At 47.2% G+C, this 12,410-nt stretch overlaps 1 protein-coding gene across 2 annotated transcripts in view; it reads left to right on the top strand.

Annotated features, from left to right (window-relative positions):
- Positions 1 to 3,373: 3,373 nt before the first annotated feature.
- ASPHD2 (aspartate beta-hydroxylase domain containing 2) overlaps positions 3,374 to 12,410 on the top strand; it is a 32,200-nt gene continuing 23,163 nt past the window's right edge. Inside the window, exon 1 of one of the 2 annotated variants that reach the window (XM_081542916.1) lies at positions 3,374 to 3,594. The gene's annotated coding sequence lies outside the window, so the exon portion shown is untranslated. The remainder of the gene's footprint in view (positions 3,595 to 12,410) is intronic. The other variant, XM_081542918.1, reaches the window with a different exon arrangement.

The following is a 12,410-nucleotide window of genomic DNA, read 5'->3' as shown; positions in this document are numbered from 1 at the left end:
CTAGCCCTGGGCTTAGAGCCCCATTCTGGAGGATACTCATCAAATGGTGCCCAGGCAGGGCAACCTGATATGGTGTGTTAGCGACTTCAAAAAACAAACCAGACTTACGAAACTGCAACTCCTTGCACCTGATGGTTTCACTGCACATCAAATGCTAAATTTATGAACTCTGCTCATTCCTGTGCTCTTAGGGTGCTGACGGGCTGTGCTTTGGGGGGCATGATTTGTTGCTTCCTGTCAATCCTGCCCACGCCCCAGGGTGTGAAAATGCCTATGTTTATGTGAAACAGCCTCCTCCTATTCAAATATTCCTATTTTCGTCCATCTAGTCTCCCTGCTCACCAGAAATCCTGAAGCTGATACTCCTTTTTCCTGAGCCTCACTTTCTGTCTCCTGTCCTATTTGGAAAAGGAGTAGAGACAGACTGGCCTTGACAGTAAAGAGTGTGGCTTTATCACTTAATAGCCCTGGGACTTCAACCAGTGGCCTCAGTTTCCTCATTCATAAAATGGGGCTGGAAGTAATAACAGCCATGTTGGCTTTTTATGAACGAGAATGAAATGAAATAATGCAAGTAAAATGCTTAGCACGTGAAAAGAGTTGAGAAATGAAGATGTTTATTGTCATAGTTAAGACTGTAGCCGCAGGCTAGCAGTCTTAAATATCTGTTTTCTGAATGAATGAAATCAACAGAGAAGCCCACAGTAGAGTCAGTGCCTCTTGCTGTTTCCGGATGCCCTAGGCTCCTTCCTCTCCCACTCACTTGCAGTACCTCAATGGGGGTGGTAGGTATCCTGTGCTTGGAAGAACCCCGTGCTTGCTTTACTGCTCAGCTGCCAATGTCTTGAAAGTCTTAATTTTCAAACAAGGGCCCCATGTTTCATCATATGCCCGGTTCCAGCTGTCGGTGTCTCACAGGGTCTGCCCAAAGTCATGCCCTGTGATAGAGCACTGAGTGCCTGGGAGAGGGGTCTACCTCGGGGCAGAAAATGCTGGGCAAAAAAGCTTGTACAGAAGCGGGTCCCTAAAGCTCTAACACAGCCTGGATACTAGACTGGAATACAGGGCTTCCAGAAGCCTGGGATTATTGCTACTTTAGCCCTCCTGCTAGAGGGAAAACACAGGAGACAGATATGGGAAAGGGCCTCTCTGGCGAATCAGATCCCTCCCACCTCCTTTATCCCTCCTCTCAGCGTTTCTCTCCTCCAGGTCCTTTTTCTCCCTAATCTTCGTCTCTCTCGCCTCAAGTTCCCCCTTCCCTTTCTTTCCCCCTCTTTTTTCTTGGCTTTCTCTTTTCTTTCTCTTGAGGTTAATAAATATCCTCTCCTCTCCTTCGTTCTGCCCTCTCTCCTTCTGATTCTGTCTTTGTCTCTCCGTCTCTGCTTCTCTCTCTGCTTCTCTCTCTGCCCTTCTCTGTGTGTTTCTGTCTCTTATTGTGTCCGTCTCTTCTCTGTTTCTCTGCATCTCTGTTTCCCTCGGTTTCTCTGTTTTCTCCCTCTGTCCCCATTTCTCTCTTGATGTCTGCCTGTATCCCGCCCCTGCCCCCATCCACCACATCACCCCCGCACCAGCTCCCTCTCCCCACGGACCGATTGTCAGGCAGTGCGCAGTTCTCCGGCTGCCTGGAAACCTGCCTCGCACATCCATCGCTGGATTTTTCCTGTATCCACCTCCGTTAAAATATCTTTTGACCTTTGAGATTCCAACAAAAAGAGCATGGACAAAAACCTCAATCTTAAGCTTCGCGATTTCGCAACTGGAGGGTCTAGGAGGGCCCTGGAGGTCCTGGTGGGTGTTACCCCACACCCAGGGCCCCCGCACTCCCCCCCCCCCCCCGCCCCACTGTAAATCTCGGTGGTGAGCTGAATTGATCCCAGTTTTGTCCTCTGGAGTCTGTCAACATGTGCCGCAGATGTTCCCAGAAGTTGCTTCTAAATCTTGCTGAGCCATTTGCCACAAAACCTTTTGTCACTAATTTAGCTGTGAGTTTAAGGGAGTGACAAGAGTCAGGGAGAAGGGGGCGGAGAACTAGACTTCCAAAGGATCCTGGGGAGGTGTTAAGAGCACAGCAGGAGAGCCAGACCTCCCTGGGTTCAAGGCTGGCCAAGCCCTAAGGTCTGGATGACCTTGGGCAGAGTGACAGCTAACAAGTGGTAAGCACTCACAGTCTGCCTGGATTTGTGATCAAGCCTCTCAGCAACCCTGGAAGTGGCAAACCAGTATAGATAAGGAAGCTGAGGCTCAGAGAGGCTGGGTAACTTGCCCAGTATCACACAGCTGAGTGGTCACTCTTCAAACATTCTGATTGCTGACTTCTCTAATGGCTGGAGATCTCCGGGGGTATGATGGCTCCTGGGACCTCCCTCCCGGTGCCCTGAACCACCACCCGTAGTCCCCATGGGAGTGTCTTATCCATCACAGACCGCCTTTGGGAACTATGAAGCTGCTTCTAATGCTGCCTCCGCCCCTCCCACCCCCACCCCTGCCACCATCAAAATGGAGTCCGTGAAGTCTGAAAATTTGGGGCCCCAAGAGACCCTGGTCATTAGGGAAGAAGGGTAAGGGAGTGCAGGGCATTTTCTGCAAGTGTTGGGGTAGACTGGATAGGTTCTCTGAGCATCCAAAACTGCAGTCAGCATCCTCCCAGTTCATGTCTTCCAGTCACTAGAGACGAGGAAAGAGGACATGGCGAATTAAACAATTCTCCCCAGAAAACACCGCCCCACTCTTCAGACAGCTCTTCTCTAGGGAAGCTGAGATGGCCAGCAATCTGAAACATTTTAACTTTCCACAGTTAAAAATTTTTTTTATTTTTATTTTTGCCTGCGCTGGGTCTTCGTTCCTTTTGCGCAGGCTTTTCTCTATTTGGGGCAAATGGGGGTCTACTCTTTGTTTTGATGCACCGGCTTCTCATTGCGGTGGCTTCTTTTACTGCTGAGCACAGGCTCTAGGCACGCAGGCTTCAGTAGTTGCAGCTCGCAGGCTCAGCAGTTGGGTCCCAGGGGTTTAGTTGCCCCTCTGCACGTAGAATCTTCCCGGACCAGGGATTGAACCCCTGTCCCCTGCATTCCCCAATCCGCCACAAGGGAAGTCCTTGTTTTCACATGTGCACATTTCTGAACTCAGGGTATATCTGACAAATGATGCCCTTTCATAACTACTTGGCAGTACTTTCTTTACATAAAGGAACAGTAAAGTACTACAGTTAAAGGCCTTCTACTGTATTAACTGGAGTAGTTCAAAGGCTGGCTCTCATTGGCTCAAGCAGATCACGTTGCCTCTAGCTGGCCAATCACTGAGACTTTTGTTACACCTTAGTCAAGTGTGTCTCATTGGCCCAAGAAGATCACATGCCTCTGGCTGGCCAATCACTGTGGCTCTTGTTGTTAGGCCTTAATCAGGTACTTCTTTGGTGTTAAGGGTTGGGATCCGCATCACTTAAGCAGGAGAATCAGCAAAGGGATGGTGGTTTCCGAGAAGAGAGTCAGAGTGTTGTGGTCAGAAGAGAGGACGGTGGATTCCAGGCAGAAAGAGACAACTGCTGTTTCGTTCTGAGATTCCGTAAGAATATATCTGTGGAACAATGGAAGCCTAGTAAGTACTCAGTACTCTTACCTGCTGTTATTATTTAAAATGTTGAGATGTTTCACCTGAACCTATTCAGGCTTTTTAGACAAAATTCCTAGTTAACAGAAAATTCCCAGGGTGGATGAACGGGTTGAAAGACACCACCAGGAACCACTCGGGCAAATCCAAATTGTTGAAGCTAAGCAGAGGGAGCACAGGTGTTCTGTGTTGTGTTTTGGGGGTTTTTTTGTTTTTAACTTTTCCGTGTGTTTGGGAAAGAGCACATGGAAAACTTATTGAGTTACTTCACACTCTCTAGGATAGACATAATTTTAAACAGAAAATAGTAAGTTTTGGCGAGATTGTGGAGAAGTTGGAACTCGGGTATGCTGCTGCTGCTGCTGCTAAGTCGCTTCAGTCGTGTCCGACTCTGTGCGACCCCATAGACGGCAGCCCACCAGGCTCCCCCCTCCCCGGGATTCTCCAGGCAAGAACACTGGGGTGGGTTGCCTTTTGCTTCTCCAGGACCTCGGGTATAACCGTGTGGAAATAGTTGGGCCGTTCTTCCAGAAGGTAAACACTGAATTATCAAAAGACAAGGCAATTGCGGTTCTAGGTGATATAGCCCCAAATGAATTGAAACCAGGGACTCAAACCAATACTTGTATGTGGATGTTCATAGCAGCACTATTTATAATAGCTTAAAAAGTGGAATGTCTGTTAGTAGACAGATATCTATTAGTAGATAAATGGATAAACAAAATTGGGTGCATCTATACAATAGAATACTTTTCACCTTAAAAAGGAAGTAACTACCTACACAAATACAAATTTGTGTATTTGTAGCTACCTACAAATAGCTGTAAATGGAAGAGAAGTGAAAGGCAAAGGAGAAAAGGAAAGATATACCCATTTGAATGCAGAGTTCCAAAGAATAGCAAGGAGAGATAAGAAAGCCTTCCTAAGTGAACAATGCAAAGAAATAGAGGAAAACAATAGAATGGGAAAGACTAGAGATCTCTTCAAGAAAGTTAGAGATACCAAGGGAACATTTCATGCAAAGATGGGCACAGTAAAGGACAGAAATGGTATGGACATAACAGAAGCAGAAGATACTAAAAGGAGGTGTCAAGAATACACAGAAGAACTATACAAAAAAGATCTTCACGACCCAGATAATCACAATGGTGTGATCACTTACCTAGAGCCAGACATTCTGGAATGTGAAGTCAAGTGGGCCTTAGAAAGCATCACTATGAACAAAGCTAGTGGAGGTGATGGAATTCTAATTGAGCTATTTCAAATCCTGAAAGATGATGTTGTGAAAGTGCTGCACTCAATATGCCAACAAATTTGGAAAACTCAGCAGTGGCCACAGGACTGGAAAAGGTCAGTTTTCATTCCAATCCCAAAGAAAGGCAATGCCAAAGAATGCTCAAACTACCGCACAATTGCACTCATCTCACAAGCTAGTAAAGTAATGCTCAAAATTCTCCAAGCCAGGCTTCAACAGTATGTGAACTGAGAACTTCCAGATGTTCAAGCTGGATTTAGAAAAGGCAGGGGAACCAGAGATCAAATTGCCAACATCTGCTGGATCATCGAAAAAGCAAGAGAGTTCCAGAAAAACACCTACTTTTGCTTTATTGACTATGCCAAAGCCTTTGACTGTGTGAACCACAACAAACTCTGGAAAATTCTGAAAGAGATGGGAATACTAGACCACCTGACCTGCCTCTTAAGAAATTTGTATACAGGTCAGGCAGGAACAGTTAGAACTGGACATGGAACAACAGACTTGTTCCAAATAGGAAAAGGAGTATGTCAAGGCTGTATATTGTCACCCTGCTTATTTAACTTATATGCAGAGTACATCATGAGAAACGCTGGGCTGGAAGAAGCACAAGCTGGAGTCAAGATAGCTGGGAGAAATCTCAATAACCTCAGATATGCAGATGACAACACCCTTATAGCAGAAAGTGAAGAAGAACTAAAGAGCCTCTTCATGAAAGTGAGAGAGGAGAGTGAAAAAGTTGGCTTAAAGTTCAACATTCAAAAACTAAGATCATGGCATCTGGTCCCATCACTTCATGGAAAATAGATGGGGAAACAGTGGAAACAGTGACAAACTATTTTTTTGGACTCCAAAATCACTGTAGATGGTGACTGCAGCCATGAAATTAAAAGACGCTTGCTCCTTGGAAGAAAAGTTATGACCAACCTAGACAACATATTAAAAAGCAGAGACATTACTTTGCCAACAAAGGTCCGTCTAATCAAGGCTATGGTTTTTCCAGTAGTCATGTATGGATGTGAGAGTTGGGCTATAAAGAAAGCTGAGCGCCGAAGAATTGATGCTTTTGAACTGTGGTGTTGGAGAAGACTCTTGAGAGTCCCTTGGACTGCAAGGAGATCCAACCAGTCCATCCTAAAGGAAATCAGTCCTAAATATTCATTGGAAGGACTGATGTTGAAGCTGAAACTCCAATACTTTGGCCAGCTGATGTGAAGAACTGACTCATTTGAAAAGACCCTGATGCTGGGAAAGATTGAAGGTGGGATAAGAAAGGGATGACAGAGGATGAGATGGTTGAATGGCATCACTGACTCAATGGACATGAGTTTGAGTAAACTCCAGGAGTTGGTGATGGACAGAGAGGCCTGACGTGGTGCAGTACATGGGGTCCCAAAGAGTCGGACACAACTGAACAACTGAACTGGTTCTGTTCCGTTGTTCCATATGTCTCTTTTTGTGCCAATACCACACTGTTTTGACTGTTATAGCTTTATGGTATTGTCTGAAGTCTGGGAGGGTTATGCCTCCTGCTATTTTCTTTTTCCTCAGGATTGCTTTGGCAGTTCTGGGTGTCTTATTGTTCTATATGAATTTTAGGATTATTTGTTCTAGTTCTATGAAAAATGCCATGGGTATTTTGATCGGTATTGTGTTAAATCTGTAGATTGCTTTGGGTAGTATGGTGATTTGAATAATATTCTTCCAAACCAAGAGTATGGAATATCTTTCCATTTCTTTGATTCATCTTTAATTTCCTTTATTGTAGTTCTCATTTAAGTCTTTCACTTCCTTGATAAGGTTTATTCCTAAGTGTTTTATTTTTTTGATGCAATAAAAACCATGAATACTTAAAACAACTAATACTTAAAACAACTAATCCAACTTGAAATTTCCTAGCAAGACAGGCTAGGCTTCCTGGGAATGGATTCCGCAGGGAAGGAAATGCCAGCCAATGGGCGAGTCATGTCCCCTGCCAGAGCACGTCTCCTCTCGCTAGCACTGCGATCACACGTTTCACAGTCCCCACATCTCCACTAGTGGCTTCAAAGTGGGAGTACCGAAGACAGTCAGAACGACTTGCTGATGGAGAGAGAAACCGAATACAGACCTGGAATGCTGGCGAGTGGGGGTGGGGAATGACTTTGTCATCATCATTCCGTTTCTCTTTGTTTAGAAGGTCAGGTTGGCTGTGTCAAGGAAAGCCCTAGAAGATGGTAACTCTGCCTTTGACTTCAGCCAGTAGACTTGACACGCACTTCCCATGGTAGCTGGTTTGTGCTGAACCTGTCACCGCCTCTTCAAAACATTGCTGGTTGCCATGGGAACAGAACAGCACTTACTGAAGGAGCTGCTGGAAATTTCAAGATGTCCAAAACTGTCCCTGTAATGTGTTTTTCTAAGACCTGATTTGAAAGAGAAACAATAGCACAACTTGGCAAAGAAGACAATGGAAGATGAATGATAATAAGAATGGCTTGACACCGTTTGTGGAGCCCAGCATGCTGTCTTGATTCTGCCCTTTAAAAATCAGTCCCAGGGAGATACTGGCTGAAGCAGATTCATGATGCACAGGCTCCTGACTTCAGACGTGGCTTTTTTGTGGACAGCACGCCTGTCTGCTGTTCTCAGAGTTTAAATCTCCACTGGACAATGCAGCAGCATAACTGGGAATACATTTGTTAAATGAACCTCTTGCATGCCTGTCTACCTCCTACTCTCTGAGCTAAAAAAGAGCTCAGCAACTGGGATGATTATATATCTATTTTTTAAATCCACTCTGTAAGGCGGTAACGTGAAATGAAAGATAATGCTTTTCTTTAACCGTTGTCAGGTTGGCATACCAGAAGATGAGATTTTTCTTTTCAACTCCTTTATTTAATTTTTCAAAATTAGATTCAAAAAAGAATTAGACAAATGAGAATTTTTGAAATTTCTCTTATGATATAAAAACATGTCAACTGCGTTCTCCTATTCTGGCCTTTGGGTTTTGTTTGGGTCGTTCAAAACCAGTGGCCTTGTTCCCTTGGTTTTTCCCATGATTCAAATCATGGAAAACCTCTGCCTTCTCCATTTCACACATTGGAATTTCCACCTTTCCTTCCAGTTACCCGAGATAGAAACCTTGGAATCAACTTTAATTCCTTCTTCTCCGTCAACCTCCATGTATTAGTCAGCTGAGGCTTTCATAACAAAGTACCATAGACTGGGTGGTTTAAACAACAGAAAACTATTTTCCCGTTGGTTCCAGAGTCTGGAAGTCCTAGATCAGAGTGCCAGCGTGGTTGCGTTCTGGTGAGAGTTCTCCTCCTGACTTACGGATAGGCGCCTTCTTGCTCTGTTCTCGGAAGGCAGAGAGAGAGAAGGAGGGCTGGCTCTCTGGTGTCTGTTCTTGTAAGAGCACTAATCCCATCATGAGGGACCTGCCCTCATGACTTCATCTAAATCTAATTGCCTACCCAAGACCCCCATCTCCAAATACCATCATGTTGGGGGTTAAGACTTCAACATATGAATTGAAGGGGCACAGGGCAGTCCATAACATCCCCATATCCATCAGCCATCAAATCTTGTTCATTTTGTCTCCCAAATATCAACCACATTCTTTTTCTCCTCTCCATCACCACTGCCACCATCCTAGTTGAGATGCTTATCATCCCTTACTAAGATAACTGCAGTCGCCTCCTAGCTAATCTCTCTGCCCCCTAGAGTTGCCCTCTTGAAATCTACCTTCCATGTGGTAGCTTTGTTTTCTAAAAGAGACCAGGCATTATGGTCTGGAAGCCAGATATCATGAGGAGGCATAAATATAAATGAGAATTCGAGAGGTGGATGGTACCACTCAGAACTGATGCTCTGCTTCCTGGAAAGCCCAGCCGCCGCCATCAGTCTCCACGGCCCCCACTGCTGACTTCCTTGCCCCCTCCACCTCCGCCCCCTTCCCACCCCCGAGTGGGGCCGGGATCAGGCACACCGTCCACTGCACTTGCTAGGTAGGAGCCATGGCAGCTCTGGTACCCAGGTCCGTGGGCACACCAGCCTCATGGAGACTGCACCTCCCATCACGTCTAGGCTTGGCTGAAGCTCTATGTCGCAGGACCTGGGATCTGAGCTCCCCAGCAGCTTCTCGAGAAGCCCCCAGGGTAAACTTTGACAGTGAGCGTCCAGAGCCGGGAGACAGTTCCCATCGCTTCCTCTCTCCAGCGAACTGGCTGAGGCCCAGGGCTTCTGCGCTGCCTGTTCCCAGCTGTCCCCGGTGACAGAGCGCCTGGCGGGGCTTCCCTCAGCCCCCTGTGCTTGCTTCGTCTCCTTCCTGGGCTCCTGTGCCGCCCTCTCATATTCACCTGACTGCCCCCGGATCACTCCCTCCATATCCGCTTCCCTCCCTTCCCACCGTCCCGGCCCCACAAGCAAGGTCAAAGCCAGATACTCCTTCTCTCTGCTTGCACGGAAATTTGAATTATTGAAGCAGTTAGCTTTACTGACTGCTCCCCCGTCGCTATTCTCTACTAGACTGTGACCTCCGCTGAGAGCAGGGGCCATGCTTTTTTCATCTTTGTAATCCCCAGCACCTAGCACGGCGCCCGGAGCCCTCAACAGTGAGGACTGACTAAGCTGACGAGCCCACTGCTGGCCGCGCTGTGAGGCCTGGCGTAGTGAACGGGGTTTCTACAGACATGATGATGAAGGGGGCAGCCCTGGACATAGAGACGACCTGAGAAAATGCCTAGATGCCAGAGGAGAGGGGATGAGTGTGACCAGGTTGGTCGGGGCTCACTTGGAAGGACTTGACAACCAAGCCAATGATTCGCCGTATCTTTTCTGTGGGTAAATCGTGAGGCTTTGAAACCAGGTATTTTTTGAAAGTGAAAGTCGCTCAGTCTTGTCTGACTCTTTGCGACCCCATGGACTATATAGTCCGTGGAATTCTTCAGGCCAGCATACTGGAGTGGGTAGCCTTTCCCTTCTCCAGGGAGTCTTCCCAACCCAGTGATCAAACCCAGGTCTCCCGCATTGCAGGTGGATTCTTTACCAGCTGAGCCACCAGGGAAGCCCAAGAATAACTGGAGTGGATAGCCTATCCCTTCTCCAGCGGATCCTCCCAACCCAGGAATTGAACCTGCATTGCAGGCGGATTATTTACCAACTGAGCTATCAGGGAAGCTCAGAAGTTGCTTTAGAAAGCTGAAATTGTCAGTGATATATGGGGTGAATGGATGGGGGGACACTGATTGGGGAACGGCGAAGCTGGGAATTGCCACGGTAACCAAGAGAATGGGAAACAGGGATGCTGGTGGGAGAGACCATGGAGGCCGTGTCCACTGGCTGCAGCAAGCACTTGTGAGTGGAAGGAAATCAGAGATGGCTTATAATATTCAAAACAAGGGTGCTGAGGGGACGATGGGGGCCGGCGATGGAGACAGTGAAGACAGGAAGGGTCTTTGGTTTGGGGTTGGGAGGAATAACTGAAGGAGTGTCAGAAGCAAGTTCATGAAAGATCAGACTGATGCAACACACACGTACACACATATGCATGCGTGTATACATACATACATACATCCCCCCCAGCAACAACTGAGGGCCAGGCATGGTGGCCCTTTCATTATTTTCACCGTTGCTTTTATCATGAGCAATGGGCACAGAAGTAAAATAACATTTCCACAAATGCAGAGGGCCAGAGCCATCTGTCCTGCCGATTTCTGCTGTCAATGGAAGGTGAGTCAGCAGAGGTGAAGGTATTAGCGCCCCATTTTTTCTGCCTGCAAAGTTCCAGCTCTCCACGTCCACTGAAAGATTCACATTGTGGGCATATTTTTCTTGAGGCTAAATGATTAAATTCCTTTAGGGACAGATCACGTTTTTGGGGCAGGAAAGAAAGCCAAAGAGTAGGGAAGAAACAGTGGAAGTTACATAACAATCGGAAAATTCCTCCTCTACCGAGTTGCCGGTCTTCCGGTCTTCCGGAAAGGAAGGCGCTCAGAGGTTGCACGGCTGAGAAGCTGCTCTTGTTACCGCTCTCATCCTCATTTTCACATCCCAGGCACTTGGGTGCTGCCTGGCCGTGGCTGCTAATCGGCCAGTGAGGGAAGAGCATTCACGGAGCTTCCTCTCAAGACAGCAGGCACGCAGGGAAAGGTGGAAAATAAAAGTGGCAGTCCTTGCCCTCCAAGGGTGCTCTCTAACATGGGCAGATCAGACACAGAAATTCATTGAGAAATAAGATCCCAGAAGCCGTGAAGTACTGAACAGCAAACAGCTAAAAGTGAAAATAATTTTCATAGTGTGCCAGCAACTTTCAATTCTTAGGAAGGAGCGTTTGGGGAGCCCAGGAGCATCATCTGGGAATGGAACTGTCTGGAGAAAGCTCTTGCTTCTTTTTCATCAGGTGATGGACCAAGGTTTGTATATAGGAGAGCTGTTAAGGCGAGTGCCTGGATTATCACAAAGTGATTCTGAGATGAGTGCAGGGAAGACCGTTCCAGGAGGGAGAGTAATGGGGGGAAATCCAGCAGCTTCTAAGGCAAGTCCAGGCTTTCTCAGTGGGGCCCTCAAAACATCTGAGGTCCTCAGAACAGTCTGAAGAGCTGGTGAATGCAGACCCCCAGACTCTGATTCGGCTGGTCAGGTGTGGGGGCAAACTATCCCCATTTGAACCCAGCCCCAGTGATCCTGAGGCATCCTGAGTTTGAGAACCATGGCAAGTCTGTCCAGGGTCCTCCCATCCCCACCCATCCCCTTGATGGCTCTCATGTATTCAGTCACATACATATTCACATGTATGTACCGAGTCTCTGCTGTGTGCCAAGTTCCATTCTAGGAGCTGCAGATGCAGGAGAGGACAAGAGAGACTAAGTGTCCCTGCCCTTCGGGAGTTTGTATCCTAATGGAGGAGCCAAACCAATAAATATACAGTAAATATGCGATATGGTGGTAAGCACTACGGGGAAGCCAGACAGGACGTCGACTCAAGTGCTGTTGTATATCCCAGGCCAAGGAGGTCCTCTCTCATCAGCGGCATTTGAGCAAAAACCCAGTCCTTCTAAGTGCCCTGAGGCTGCTCTCTGGTTTGCCCATTCCCCAAGTTCTTCATCTTTCCAAGTTCATTCATTGACCGGTATTGAAGGCTTCCTTCTTGTGTGCCAAGTAGCTCTCTCCAACACGCGCTGCCTGGCCTCATCAGGGTTGTTCTCTGCTATTCTCAGCAGGTCCCATGGTTTTTCACAGCCCTTTCTGATCCCCCAAGTGTCTCCCACACACCCCCTACCCCCTGTATTTCCAATCCATTGCTCTGAATTTCCAACTTCCCGAATCAACATGGCGCTCCAAACATCACACTCTGTAGGACACAGCCTTTAGAAGGCTTGGCAAGGGCTCCATGATGGCTGAAGCTCTGAGGAGTAGTGGAGTCTGAACGGCAATGAACTTCATGATCACAGCAACTCCTCTTGTGGCTAAGCAAGATCCCGAGGGCAGCAGCCTGGATGAAAAGAGTTGAAATGTGGGAATAAGAAGGCTGGGGACAGGAGGAGGCTGATATTTTGGATGTGCT

The sequence above is a fragment of the Giraffa tippelskirchi genome, chromosome 11 (genome assembly GCF_054371585.1).
Source record: "Giraffa tippelskirchi isolate mGirTip1 chromosome 11, T2T-mGirTip1v1.2.pri, whole genome shotgun sequence".
Taxonomy (NCBI): Eukaryota; Metazoa; Chordata; class Mammalia; order Artiodactyla; family Giraffidae; genus Giraffa; species Giraffa tippelskirchi.
This window is presented reverse-complemented; position numbering and strand designations above follow the sequence as displayed.